Source organism: Lycorma delicatula, chromosome 10 (assembly GCF_047948215.1).
Source record: "Lycorma delicatula isolate Av1 chromosome 10, ASM4794821v1, whole genome shotgun sequence".
NCBI classification, from domain to species: Eukaryota; Metazoa; Arthropoda; class Insecta; order Hemiptera; family Fulgoridae; genus Lycorma; species Lycorma delicatula.
Genome location: NC_134464.1, coordinates 18,410,405 through 18,422,651, shown reverse-complemented (window position 1 = coordinate 18,422,651; position 12,247 = coordinate 18,410,405).

The following is a 12,247-nucleotide window of genomic DNA, read 5'->3' as shown; positions in this document are numbered from 1 at the left end:
TGAAAAATAATCGATTAACCTTTTTGTGTAAAAATTATTTCTAATAATATTAAATAAAATGCAATCACATTTTCTTAGCAGCGTGTGTTTTTAATCATGGTGTTTTGTAAAAGGAAAGACGAATTTTACGATAAACAGAAAACTGGAAGGCTATATTTTAAAAAACAGAATTTTTAGTTATATTTTTTAGGTTTTTTATATCTTTTCTTAAGTTTTAGAACGGTTTGAACGAACAAAATGACTGTATATAATGAAAAACGTTCAGCTGGGATTCAAAAATTTTTTCCCCGCAGCAAAAATTGAAAATAAATTGGGTTAAAAAACAATCCGGGTGTTAGATCCAGACTGTGTATTTAAGATTTAACTATTAATTGATTATTCTCATGTTTGAAAATGATTAATTTTAATGACATTTTTGAACTGAAATCCCGAAATTGAGAAGAACATTTTTAAATTCAGAAGTGATTTCCTATTTAGAAGTGATTTCGTTATAGAACTGTCAACTTTCACCAACAGAATATGATAATTGTCAACAATGACCAAAACGATATGGTAAAAGTCCGAATTTACCGGTAAAACTTAAAGATTTACCGGTATTTGGGGTTTTACCGTAACATATATATAAAAATGAATGTCTGTCTCTCTACTATCTGTTTGCTCTCGAATCTTACGAGAACCAACCTACCGACTGCTTTGAAATTTGCAGGACAGATTCATATTATTTCAAAGAAAGTTTTAAGCCACAAACTGACGCCCTAATTCGCTTCTGGGGTGAAAGTGAAGTTCTGATTTAAAAGTATTCATTAAAGGAAAAAAAAAACATTAATCCTTTTGCTTCATTATTATATTGCTGTCACCATGGCAACAGTAATACCCCTAAGTTATGAAGTTTTCCTCATCAAAGGTCTGTGTGTAATTTAGTTACCACAGTTACTACTCTTCTGTCTTTTGTAATTTTCTTTCTTTTTCAGGTTTTTATAAAGCCTGAATACTTTAGTTGTTATATCAGTATTATTCTCACAACCATGAGTGTAATGAACACTGATGAAGTCAAGGGGGCGGGGCCCCTGGTTAGACGATAATGACGATCAAAACGAGCCTTGGGGGGGGGGGGGGACCAGGGTTTAAAATTAATCAACCAGAACTTTAAGTTATTTTTTTTTACATTTATACCGGTGTTTGTTTTTTCTTATGTTGCAGGAAGCGTTTATTTTTTAATTAACTTAATGAGGATTTACTTTATTGAATTATTTTAGGAGGGGAGTGAAATAAAGGAATTTAATTAATCTTGAAACGAACTTGATAACAAGTTTTTTTATTTTGAAGTTTCTGTTAAGGTATCTTAACGTATGATAGATGAAATCTGATGCGTGGAGAAATAACAGGTAATTCAGTTTGTGTGTGTGTGTGTGTGTGTGTGTGTGTGCGTGCGTGCGTGTGTATTAGCAGGTTCATGTAGTCAGAACCTGGATCCTCGGGGCTCAGGTCAGGTCAGACGAATCCCGGAGCCAACTAGGGGCTGCTCGGGGCCTACATTATGACCGAAGAGTTCGCTTCGCTCGCAACTCCCAATTTTCCAGGAGGGCATTCCCAATTCTCCTGGAAACCCGCAGAGCTTGCTTCGGTCCCTTCCCATCTACCCAGAGAGCTCCACCCCTTAGACCCTCGCACTGTACGTTATCCTCATGGTTGTGAAAATAATACTGATAAATAATAATTATAGTTGTCAGACTTTATGGAAACCTGGAAAAAAACTAAATTAAAAAAGATAGAATAATAAAAACTATTGTAACTAATGTACATGTACGTAAACCTTTGACGACGAAAAATTCATAACTTATTTCTTTGCCACGGTGGCAAAAATATAATAAAAGTAAAAGGATTAATCTATTTTTTCCGTAATGAATATATTTAATTCATAACTTCACCCTCCTTGGTGGCGAGGAAATAATGAATATTTTTAATATCTTAACCTTTAAGGGAACTAGGGACTAATTCGATAGCTCAAAACCTTCCCTGGGATAATACGAATGTATCCTGAAAATTTGAAAGTAACTGGTCGACTGGTTCTCACATGATGCGATAACAAAGAGACAAACGTTATATATTCAGTTTGTGTGTGTGTGTGTGTGTGTGTGTGTGCGTGTGTATTAGCAGGTTCATGTAGTCAGAACCTGGATCCTCGGGGCTCAGGTCAGGTCAGACGAATCCCGGAGCCAACTAGGGGCTGCTCGGGGCCTACATTATGACCGAAGAGTTCGCTTCGCTCGCAACTCCCAATTTTCCATATATATATATATATATATATATAAAACGGTTATTCGTTTCTGAATAACCGTGATTGTTAGATTGAGTCCACCTGATGCATCCAAACGTTAGCCTTCAACCTACTAATAAATACCCCGTTTGAATTTTGAAATTCGGAAGATTGTTTGCAGAGATTATTATAAGAGCACCCATTGCACCTACCAAAACAGCGCCCGAGGGACCCCCGTTTGCTACCAGTTGATGCTAGTAATTGGTCAAACCAATCCCACGAGGTGCTCGCATTCCTCACCACTGTAGCTTCATACACAGTCCCCCACGGGAAATCCATAACTTTTAAACAGAATTAAAAAAAAAAAAAAGTATTTAATATTATTTTACTTAACGTAAATTTAATTTTAGTATTTTGTAATATTATTCATTCGAGTGATTCGAATCATTCGGTTCAAACCCAGCCCACCCAATGATAGAGACTCACAGTTCAAAGTTCATTAATTCAATTCATTAAAGTTTGTGTTTCAACCGGCAAATCTCCACTAACATATATACATATACATTTTTTTTACCCGAGATTAAATATACCTAAAAACTTCTTCAGTTATGCCAAGAAAAAAGATTTTGTTGCAACCGATCGAGTAGTTTTTTGTTTAATCCGTCAAACACTAAAATTCCTGACAAACATTCTCTTTTCTTCTTTATATAATCCTTTTCCTATTTTATATTTTCTTCTTTCATATTTTTCCTCTTTATATGTATGTATGAATATATACGATTTAAAATTAAAATATCTTTCATAGTAACATTTAATAGAAATTTTATCGGGTTTATATTTTTCCGTACAAAAAAGAAGAAATAAAGAACGGGTTAACACTGATCACAACATATAAAAATCAGTTAAAAATAAATGTTAAAATAAAAACGAGCTGGTTTCTAATTATAAATTTTTCAAACCACCTACTACATTAAGCTTGTTACTTGATTTTTTATGTCCCTATTGCTCACGTCAACATAAACATTCAATAACGTGATATATATATTTTACGGCGCAACTAATGTAAAAAAAAAACAACAAAAAAAAAACAATAACTTTAAAATTGTGAAAGTATTTTAAATAATACATATATAAAACTCATTAAATATTTACCTTCAAGAACAAAAAAACACACACACACACCTCTACAGGTTCATAGTACATTAAAACATGTGGACTCGTATTTTATATTTTTTACACCTTCATAACATAAATTTATATAATATATATATATATATATATACACACACACACACACACACACACACACAAAGTATAGTAGCTGCATGGGTTTAGATCCATTAAGTTGATACAGTTTCTTGGAACCAACTCCGGAAAGCTTGCACAAGAGGAGGCCATAGAAACGAACCCATGTTCCATAAAACAACGGACAAACATTTGCCCTTAACCTAAATATGTATACAACATTATTTATAAATGAATCTATATATATCTAAGCTCGTTAAGTAAAAACTTGTGCGATATGTCAATTACACAATTTTATATACATATATATAATTTTTTATTATTATAATAGGTTTAATCCATAAAAAAAGTCAAGCTATTTTATAAAGAAAATCGTAAATAATAATAATTAATTTGTTTAACTTATAGCACTTAATAACGAAATGCATAATTTACTCTATTATTAATTAGCACAATCCATTATTTAATGGAACGACTAAACAGAATAGAATAATTAGTTATTTGACTGGTTTACCTTAACTAATTCTTGTTAAAAAAAAAAGCTTTTATAAATTTAGTGCAACACATTTATAAAACGGTTTATGATATATTTAAAAATCAAAATTTAATGACATTACAAATTACTTATGATATGTACAATACGTAAACAAAATCATTAAAATAAAGTTTCCTCGTTACAAATACACATATACTAACTGCTGCCAAGTAAAATAAATATAAATACTTTTAAAGTGAAAAAATTAATAATATAATGAACAAATCGTATCACAAAGAAATCTGGATGGGCTACATTGTTGTTTTATATATATTACGAGTAAATAAAAAAAACCTTAATTTTGATGGAAATGTAGTGATACATTATATATATCGCAATAGGAACGGGTAGATATGCTAATTCATGAATAAAAAAGAAACTATCCCAGAGTGTATTTGAAAGGATGAAAGGAGATTATGATGAAAAGTTCATTAGAGCCACATCATAAAATGTACAATTATCAAGAAAAAAAATTATACAGAGCGCTCAACTTAAAAAAAGGCCACATCACACGTTTATATTAAATACATATTTTTGTTAAAATGCATAAACTGGTGTGAAATGGGTAAAATTATTTGGAAGATTAATTCGGCTGGAACTGGAGTGGAGAGGACCGTTTATTTTCTGCACCTTTGAGTAATGCCAGTCTGTGCCGAAAATTTGTTTTTGAACAAGATTGCGTAATCATGTGTTGTTTGGTAAAATGCGGTTAACTGTTGAAGAACGTGTATTCGCGATGAAAAATAATTTAGAAACAAAATCTCATGTTTTGTGTCTGTGAAAGTTCAGGAAAAAATCTGAGTCGGTAAAAAGTATTATTCAAAAGTTAATTAAAAGATTTTGTGAAAAAGGTTCGGTATTAGAACAGAAACGTGTCCGTTACAGGCAAATTTTAACAATGGAGTCTTATAGAATATTAATGCGGCAATTATAAGATCATTTCATAAATTTTTGCGGAGAGTAAGCCGGAAGAAGAACATTTCACTACGTTCAGCCCACATTACAACGAGCAGAATGCTGAAATACTATCCGTATCGAATGCAGGTTTTCCATGAACTAATGCTGATTATACTGATCAACAATGATTTTGTTAAATGAGAGTGTAAAAACAATTAGCACTGATTCTTATCGTAGTTTTCATTTCAAATATGAAATCGGAATTCTTATATCAGGCTTAGTTTTTTTTGTAACTACCGTTCTTATTTTCAGGTAGTATCATGCATGAACTCCATAAGCATAGCATTTTGTGGATTTAAATACGTTCACAAATATTCCCTCTGCCATGCGGCCAGTGGCACATAGCCAATAGCATCTAATTCCAGTACCACCAGATACACGGAACTTAGAAGAAGATGAAAATGTCGAATCTTATGCTGACGCATCAGACGATAAAGAAAGAGATCAAATATTTTTAGAAAATACATAGTTAAAAGAATATATAGTTAAATATATAGTTAAAAGAAGAGACAGACTTATAGGCCACATACTAAGGCATCCTGGAATAGTCGCTTTAATATTGGAAGGACAGGTAGAAGGAAAAAATTGTGTAGGCAGGCCACGTTTGGAATATGTAAAACAAATTGTTAGGGATGTAGGATGTAGAGGGTATACTGAAATGAAACGACTAGCACTAGATAGGGAATCTTGGAGAGCTGCATCAAACCAGTCAAATGACTGAAGACAAAAAAAAAATTAAATAATCTGGTCCCAGGTCTTTCACCTTGATTAATTTTTGTTTTTAATTAACGTCGAATTTATCAAAGAAGTATTTATTTTTTATTTACTTTATTTACATACACATATATCTTCTCAGAATTATCTTCTCTTCAAAATTTGTTACGTAGTTTTTTCGTTAATTCCCAATTAATTTATTTTAATAAACCTAATAAAAAAAAGCGGGCAATTAATTAAATAACTTGACCAACCTAGCCGAGGAAGTTATGCGATTCATTTCTGCACCAGAAAGTTTTTTCTATTCAATCATTTTAAGCTCTATTTATATACTTAAAATAATGAAAAAATTGTTCAATTAGCCAGCTTCTGTTATTCTTCATCGACGTATTAAAAAAAAAGCATGTGTCATTATAAATTTTAATCATCATTTATTTTTTAATATAAAATTATTTATTTGATTATATTTTAATCTTTTAATTAAAATTTTTGAAGCCAACATGCTTAACAAAATAAAGCAATAACGAAAATGTTTAATATTAGTATTGTAATTTCGAAAAATAATTTTTTTTCGAGAACTTTTTGAGAACTGGAGGTTCTCAAAAAGTTGAAAAGAGAGGTTGAAAAGAGAGACTCAAAAAAGTCAAGAGAGGTATTAAAGTTATTTTAGTGACTTTATTGTTTAAAAGAATACGTTTTGAACTTAAAAATTTGAAATTGCTAAAAAAAATTTTCGATTTGGGGTTTCCATAATTTATGGAAAGCATTCGGGCAAAATTAATTCTAAAGAAAATAATTCCAAAGTAATGATAAATTTAAAAAAAAATACCTTTTTGAATTGTTTAAAAATTATATAGTGGCGGACGAAATGATCCAACATTTGATTTTATTAAAATGTATTTATTTGAATCCCAATATAGATAAAATACAGTGTTTACTATATACATGGAGATTATGTTCGGCTTATCATACGTTCAATATGACCTCCATCACGTCTAGCAATTTCTTCAACACGAACTCCTATTTTGTTAATAACTCGACGATACTTATCCTCGGTTATCTCGTTGCATGCCTCAGTGATCAGCAATCGCAGTTCCATCAATGTACAAGGATGTTTAAGGAAACTTTTTCCCTTTAGAAATTCCCAAAGAAAATAATCACACGGATTCAAATAAGGACTGTTCCCGGGCCAGTTCTATCCACACGCAAAACGATTAGGAAATCGGTTTGAAATGACATTTTCGTTAAAAGTTTCATGCAGAGTCTAAAACAACTTAGCTGTGTGCGGTCTGGCTCCATTCTGCGTAAACAACTCGTTTTCTAATCGAAACCCTTTTGCAGAAGCCGAGGAATAGAATTATTTCGCAACATTTTTGATAACGTTCACCGTTCACTATCTTTTCAAAAAAGAATGGCCCTACTACCCCGTAAACTGGGACAGCTGTCCCTACCGTAATTCTTGAAGCGTGATGGATTTTTGGAAGCTCAAAAAAGCACATTTTGTTTATTAACTACCCCGTCTAGGTAAAAATGTGCCTCATCAAAAACCAAACATTGTTCAACAAAACATCTTGGTTCACAGCCCGTTCAGAAAATACCATTCTTTGATGTTTGTTGTCAACCGTTAATTTAGACAACACTTTTATTTTGTACAGATAAAAATGAAAATCTGTTTTTAAAATTAGCTGCACAGATCGTTTAAAATCCCAAATTGTGCTGCTGCTTTTGTTATTCCGGGCACCTCAGCAACGCTGCTCTGACAGCTTCGACATTCTGTGGAGAACGAACATCGGCAGGTCGTCGCGCTTAACCCAACGGGTTGGTCTAGTGGTGAACGCGTCTTCGCAAATCGGCTGATTTTGAAGTTGAGAGTTCCAACGTTCAAGACCTAGTAAAGGCAGTTACTTTTATACGGATTTGAATACTAAATCGTGGATACCGGTGTTCTTTGTCGGTTGGGTTTCAATTAACCACAAATCTTAGAAATGGTCGACCTGAGACTGACAAGACTACGCTTCACATACACTAATACATATCATCCTCATTCATTCTCTGAAATAATACCTGACGGCGATTCCCGGAGGCTAAACAAGAAAGAAAGAAGAGGCCGTCGCGATTATTCTCAAATACTGAACCATCAGTATTAAATTTTTTGTAAAAACTAGATATATTGTTTTAAATGAGGGCGACCACCGAATTTTAAAATGTACATGAAACGTCTTTGCGTAAGCACCACACCTTTCGTTTCATTAAAAACAACACGGTTTTTAAGCTCTGTTCAACCATCAGTCTTCCTTTTGTCAGCCAGCCATCTTAGAACGATACATAAACAGCGCAAACGGAAAGAGATCACTTCTACAAACATAAAGCACTATTTAACCTAAACAACTGTTACCAAAACATATGTTGAATAATTTTGTGCGCCACCCTATGCAAAGATACATCCGCAAATCTATTGAAAACAAAGTAATAATTTTTTAGGAAGGAACATTTTCACCATGTTAATTTTTTTTCTTTTCATGAAAACTAAAGAGTAGGCGCGATCAAGAAATTAAGTTTTTTTACATTTTAAGAACAATGGTTAACTTACTAGATGGATTTACATTTAAAATAAATTTTAAAAAGACTATTTTGAAATTTAAAAAAATATTTCTTGTTACCACAGACCACTGAAACGGCATAGAGGAAAAGTTGTTTAGTGGTTTAAAGACCTATCAATATAGTAAATATAAATTCTAAAAATTCCCATTAATTCTTTTCAACATCAAGATATCGCGAAAAAAAATTGAAAAATATATAAAGTAATTTTTGGGAAGAAGGTGAATGTTAAATAAAAACTTTTGATAATTTGTGATCTTGATGAAAAAAATTTCAAAACTTTTTGCTAAATTGCTCCAGTAACGACCTGAAATTTTATTTTCGCTAAAACACCACCACTCCTTTTTCCAATTATTGCAAACATTTAATGCATTCTTTTCCTGTGAAGGTAGTACCCGTCTACCAAGTTTCAAGAAAATCGGTCAATGGGATCCAAAGTTATAAAACCAAATACATACCAGTATACATAGTACATCTGCACAAACGTCTATTTGACAAAAATAGATTTTTTTTTTGTAGTTGAGAGCACTGGAAGATACAAAAACTCTTCGCAGATTATTTACAATGTAATGATATCTTTTTTTTTTACATTTTTTAACGTCTTCTTAAGCACAGAACTTAAAATATGATGTAAACACCACCTGACATAATTGTACGCCTATTAAATTACATTTACACACTTTTTCTTAAATTAATGTACATACAATTTTATTTCATTAACAACTTCAGATATTTTTTCATATATATATATATATATTTTTTTTTTTTGTTAATGAATTATTATTCATCGTAATTATTTTTTTACAGTGAGAGGTTAATAAATATATTTAAATTAAAATAAAAAAGTTAAAAAAAAGGAGATGAAGTCTGATTCGAACCGATGTGCCTTCCCCTAAGATCCAAATATTTCATTAATTAAGATTCTATTTGGCTATTAACTCTGGAACTAATTAAAATAAGTACCACTTATATCGTTGAAAATGTCTCAATGAGGGTTTTTATTATTGCAGTTAAGAAAAAGTAAAAAATCCAATCTTTTTTGGACCAAGGTTTTTTGGACAATTTTGGTTTAGTCGATTGCAATCATAAGGGAAGGTGCACAACTAGATGTTACAACAGTCCTAAATCTACGGTTAATCATTTTTCAGTTATGCGAGTTATATAAATACGTATAGACGTCACGCCAAAACTAGTCAAAATATATATTTCCGTTGGAATCTGCAAACTGAACTTTTTCACGATAACAATAGACAAATTTTTTTTAGCTTTTTTGTCCGATCTAACTTTAGAAATCATAGCAGGATATATCGCTAGAGCCGGGAAGTAAAAATTTTGTTTAAGCAGTTTTTTTTTTAGTTTCAGTGGCTTTCTTATAAAATTTTAAAGATACGGTTCTGGGAATTATTTTTTATCATAATTTTCACGTCTAAAACTTTAATTTTTCCTTTAATTAATGTTCAAAAAATTATTAGTATTACATCATATTATCTACAGAGTAGAAATCAGGGTAAAATATTTCGGCAATTGTAGTAGGAAAACAAATCATTTCCAGATATGTGTTATAAGATTTTTCTTATCTTTTAGCTCTAGAATCATCTTCCGAAATATGCTTCTTTCCAAGTGAAACACTCTATGTAAGTCTCTCTCTGGATTGGAATATATATTTTACACGACTTTTAACGTCAGAGTTATTCAATTTTTTGTTTTATAGCTAATGAACTAAAAAGAGTATATTTTAATTAAATTGAAAGAGACTAGAAAGAAAAAGTAACTGTTATTTCAAATTAATCTGTCAACTAATCTAATCTCATCCTGAAATTTACTGTTCTATTTAAACAGTAATCTAATAATAAATCATTATTACGCCATACAGTTCCTCTTTATTGGTAACGAATTAAAAATTATGAAGGTAGACGGCAAATGAGTTATTTATGTCGTGTAAGAAATGTTACAATTATAACAGACATAAACGACATAAAGATTGAAGAATTAATACAAAATATACGAAAGAAAAATATAAATTAACTGTTAAATGATATTACACAATTTATACCAATACAAGTTATAAAACATGTTTAGTTAAACATGTCAAGAACTGTTTTTTTTTTTAAGATTATAGAAAATTACCTTAATAGTGATCTAGTGTTTAAGTTACTAGTCAAGATAAATTACTCCGTTTGAATTAAAAAAAAGAAGTTATTACCAATGTTTAGTTAATAAAAATTTTAAAATAAAAAAGCGGTTATGTACTTTATATTTCTTTTATGTCGATAATGGAGGACGTGGGAACGCCCAATGACAGACAACGAAATTGCCTCACAAATTTCAAGGTTAATCGTTAATTAATAATTAATTAAGGCCGATTAATTTAATATAATTTGAATTATTTGATGTTGATGCAATATCGTGGTTTAATTTTTATTCTCTAGGCCAGTGTTATTCGCAGCCTTTTTAGCTCCATACCCCTAAAAGTAAAAAAAAAAATATATATAATGAATATTTCGTGACCACCTCCACCCCAGCAACTATAACCCAATGAAACGTAGTTTCATAAAACTATTTATCTGTGTTTACAGTGAGAGGTATGAACATGGATGTATGAAGTGCACAAACATGAGCAATTTACTGGTTCTACCTTGTGTATTTGCTTCTTGTAACTTGGTCTGCTCGCATAATATTCACTGTGAGAGCGTTATTTTCGAACATGTATATAGGTTGAAACACCTCGTGCTCTCAACAGGCTAAAACAGAAGAGATTGCAGAACGTCAGTTTAGTTTCGAATGCGAAGCGTGCGTCTGGTGTCTTTATGTATGTTTATAAAGCGTAGCTTCATGGAAATTAATAATAACTTAGATTTCCGTTTTATTTTACTGTGCGGTCAACGGTGTAACTTTATTTTCAATAAGATTGTACGAAAAATGGCTAAATTTGTGAAAAAAATGAAGTGAGCCATCTACATCCAATGAATCGATTGGTAAAAAGACAAGATTGTATAATGATAGTTATTTAAATTATAATTTTACCTAGTTGGATGGAAAGCCAGAACGCGTTGTTTGCAACATCGGAAAGAACTTTCCGATGAAAGCATGAAACTGTCAAAATTGATTCGACACTTGGAAACCAAATATCCGGATCATAAAAACAAACTCTTGGACTTTTTCGAAAGAAATTTAAATACTTTGAGAAATCAACAAGTTTCTATTTTTAAATCAACCCATACAAGCCTTCAAAGTACATTTGAAGCATCCTATATCGTAGCATTAAGAGTAGCTAAGATGTCCAAACCCAATACAATCGCAGAAAACCTCATAATGCCTGTTGCAATTGATAAGGTCAGTGTATTTCAATAGGCATGGAAGAAGCAAAACAATTGAAAAAAATTCCGCTTTCTAACCACAAAGTATCAAGGCCGATCAATGACGACATGGCTGCCGACATTCGCGATGATATAATTCAGCAAGTGAGTTAAAGTGAATTTTTTAGTATTCAATTTGATGAATCAACAGATGCGGGAAACTTTTCTCAGTTCTTATGTTTTCTGAGATAAGAATGCGATAACGACAGATCAATCAAAGAAAATACGTATGTTGTTTTGGAAATCAATACCTGGTTCAGCAACAGAACAATGTCTTTTTGATGTTATTTATGAAGCTACTAAAAACTACAACATAGATTGGACAAAATATATTACAGTATGTGGTAATAGTGCAAAGGCGATAACAGGAAGAATTGTGGATTTCTGAAATCTTCTTCTACAAAGAGCGGAATGAACGCACCACAGCTTCCTTCATTGACATGGTCTTGCTACAAAAAATATATCGGAAAATCTCAAATTCTTTGTAACGCTGTAAAAATTATTAATTTTATTAAAAGTCGACCGTTACAAAATAGGCTGTTTGCTAAACTATGCGATGAAATGGCCGAAAAGCAAAGTTTTTTC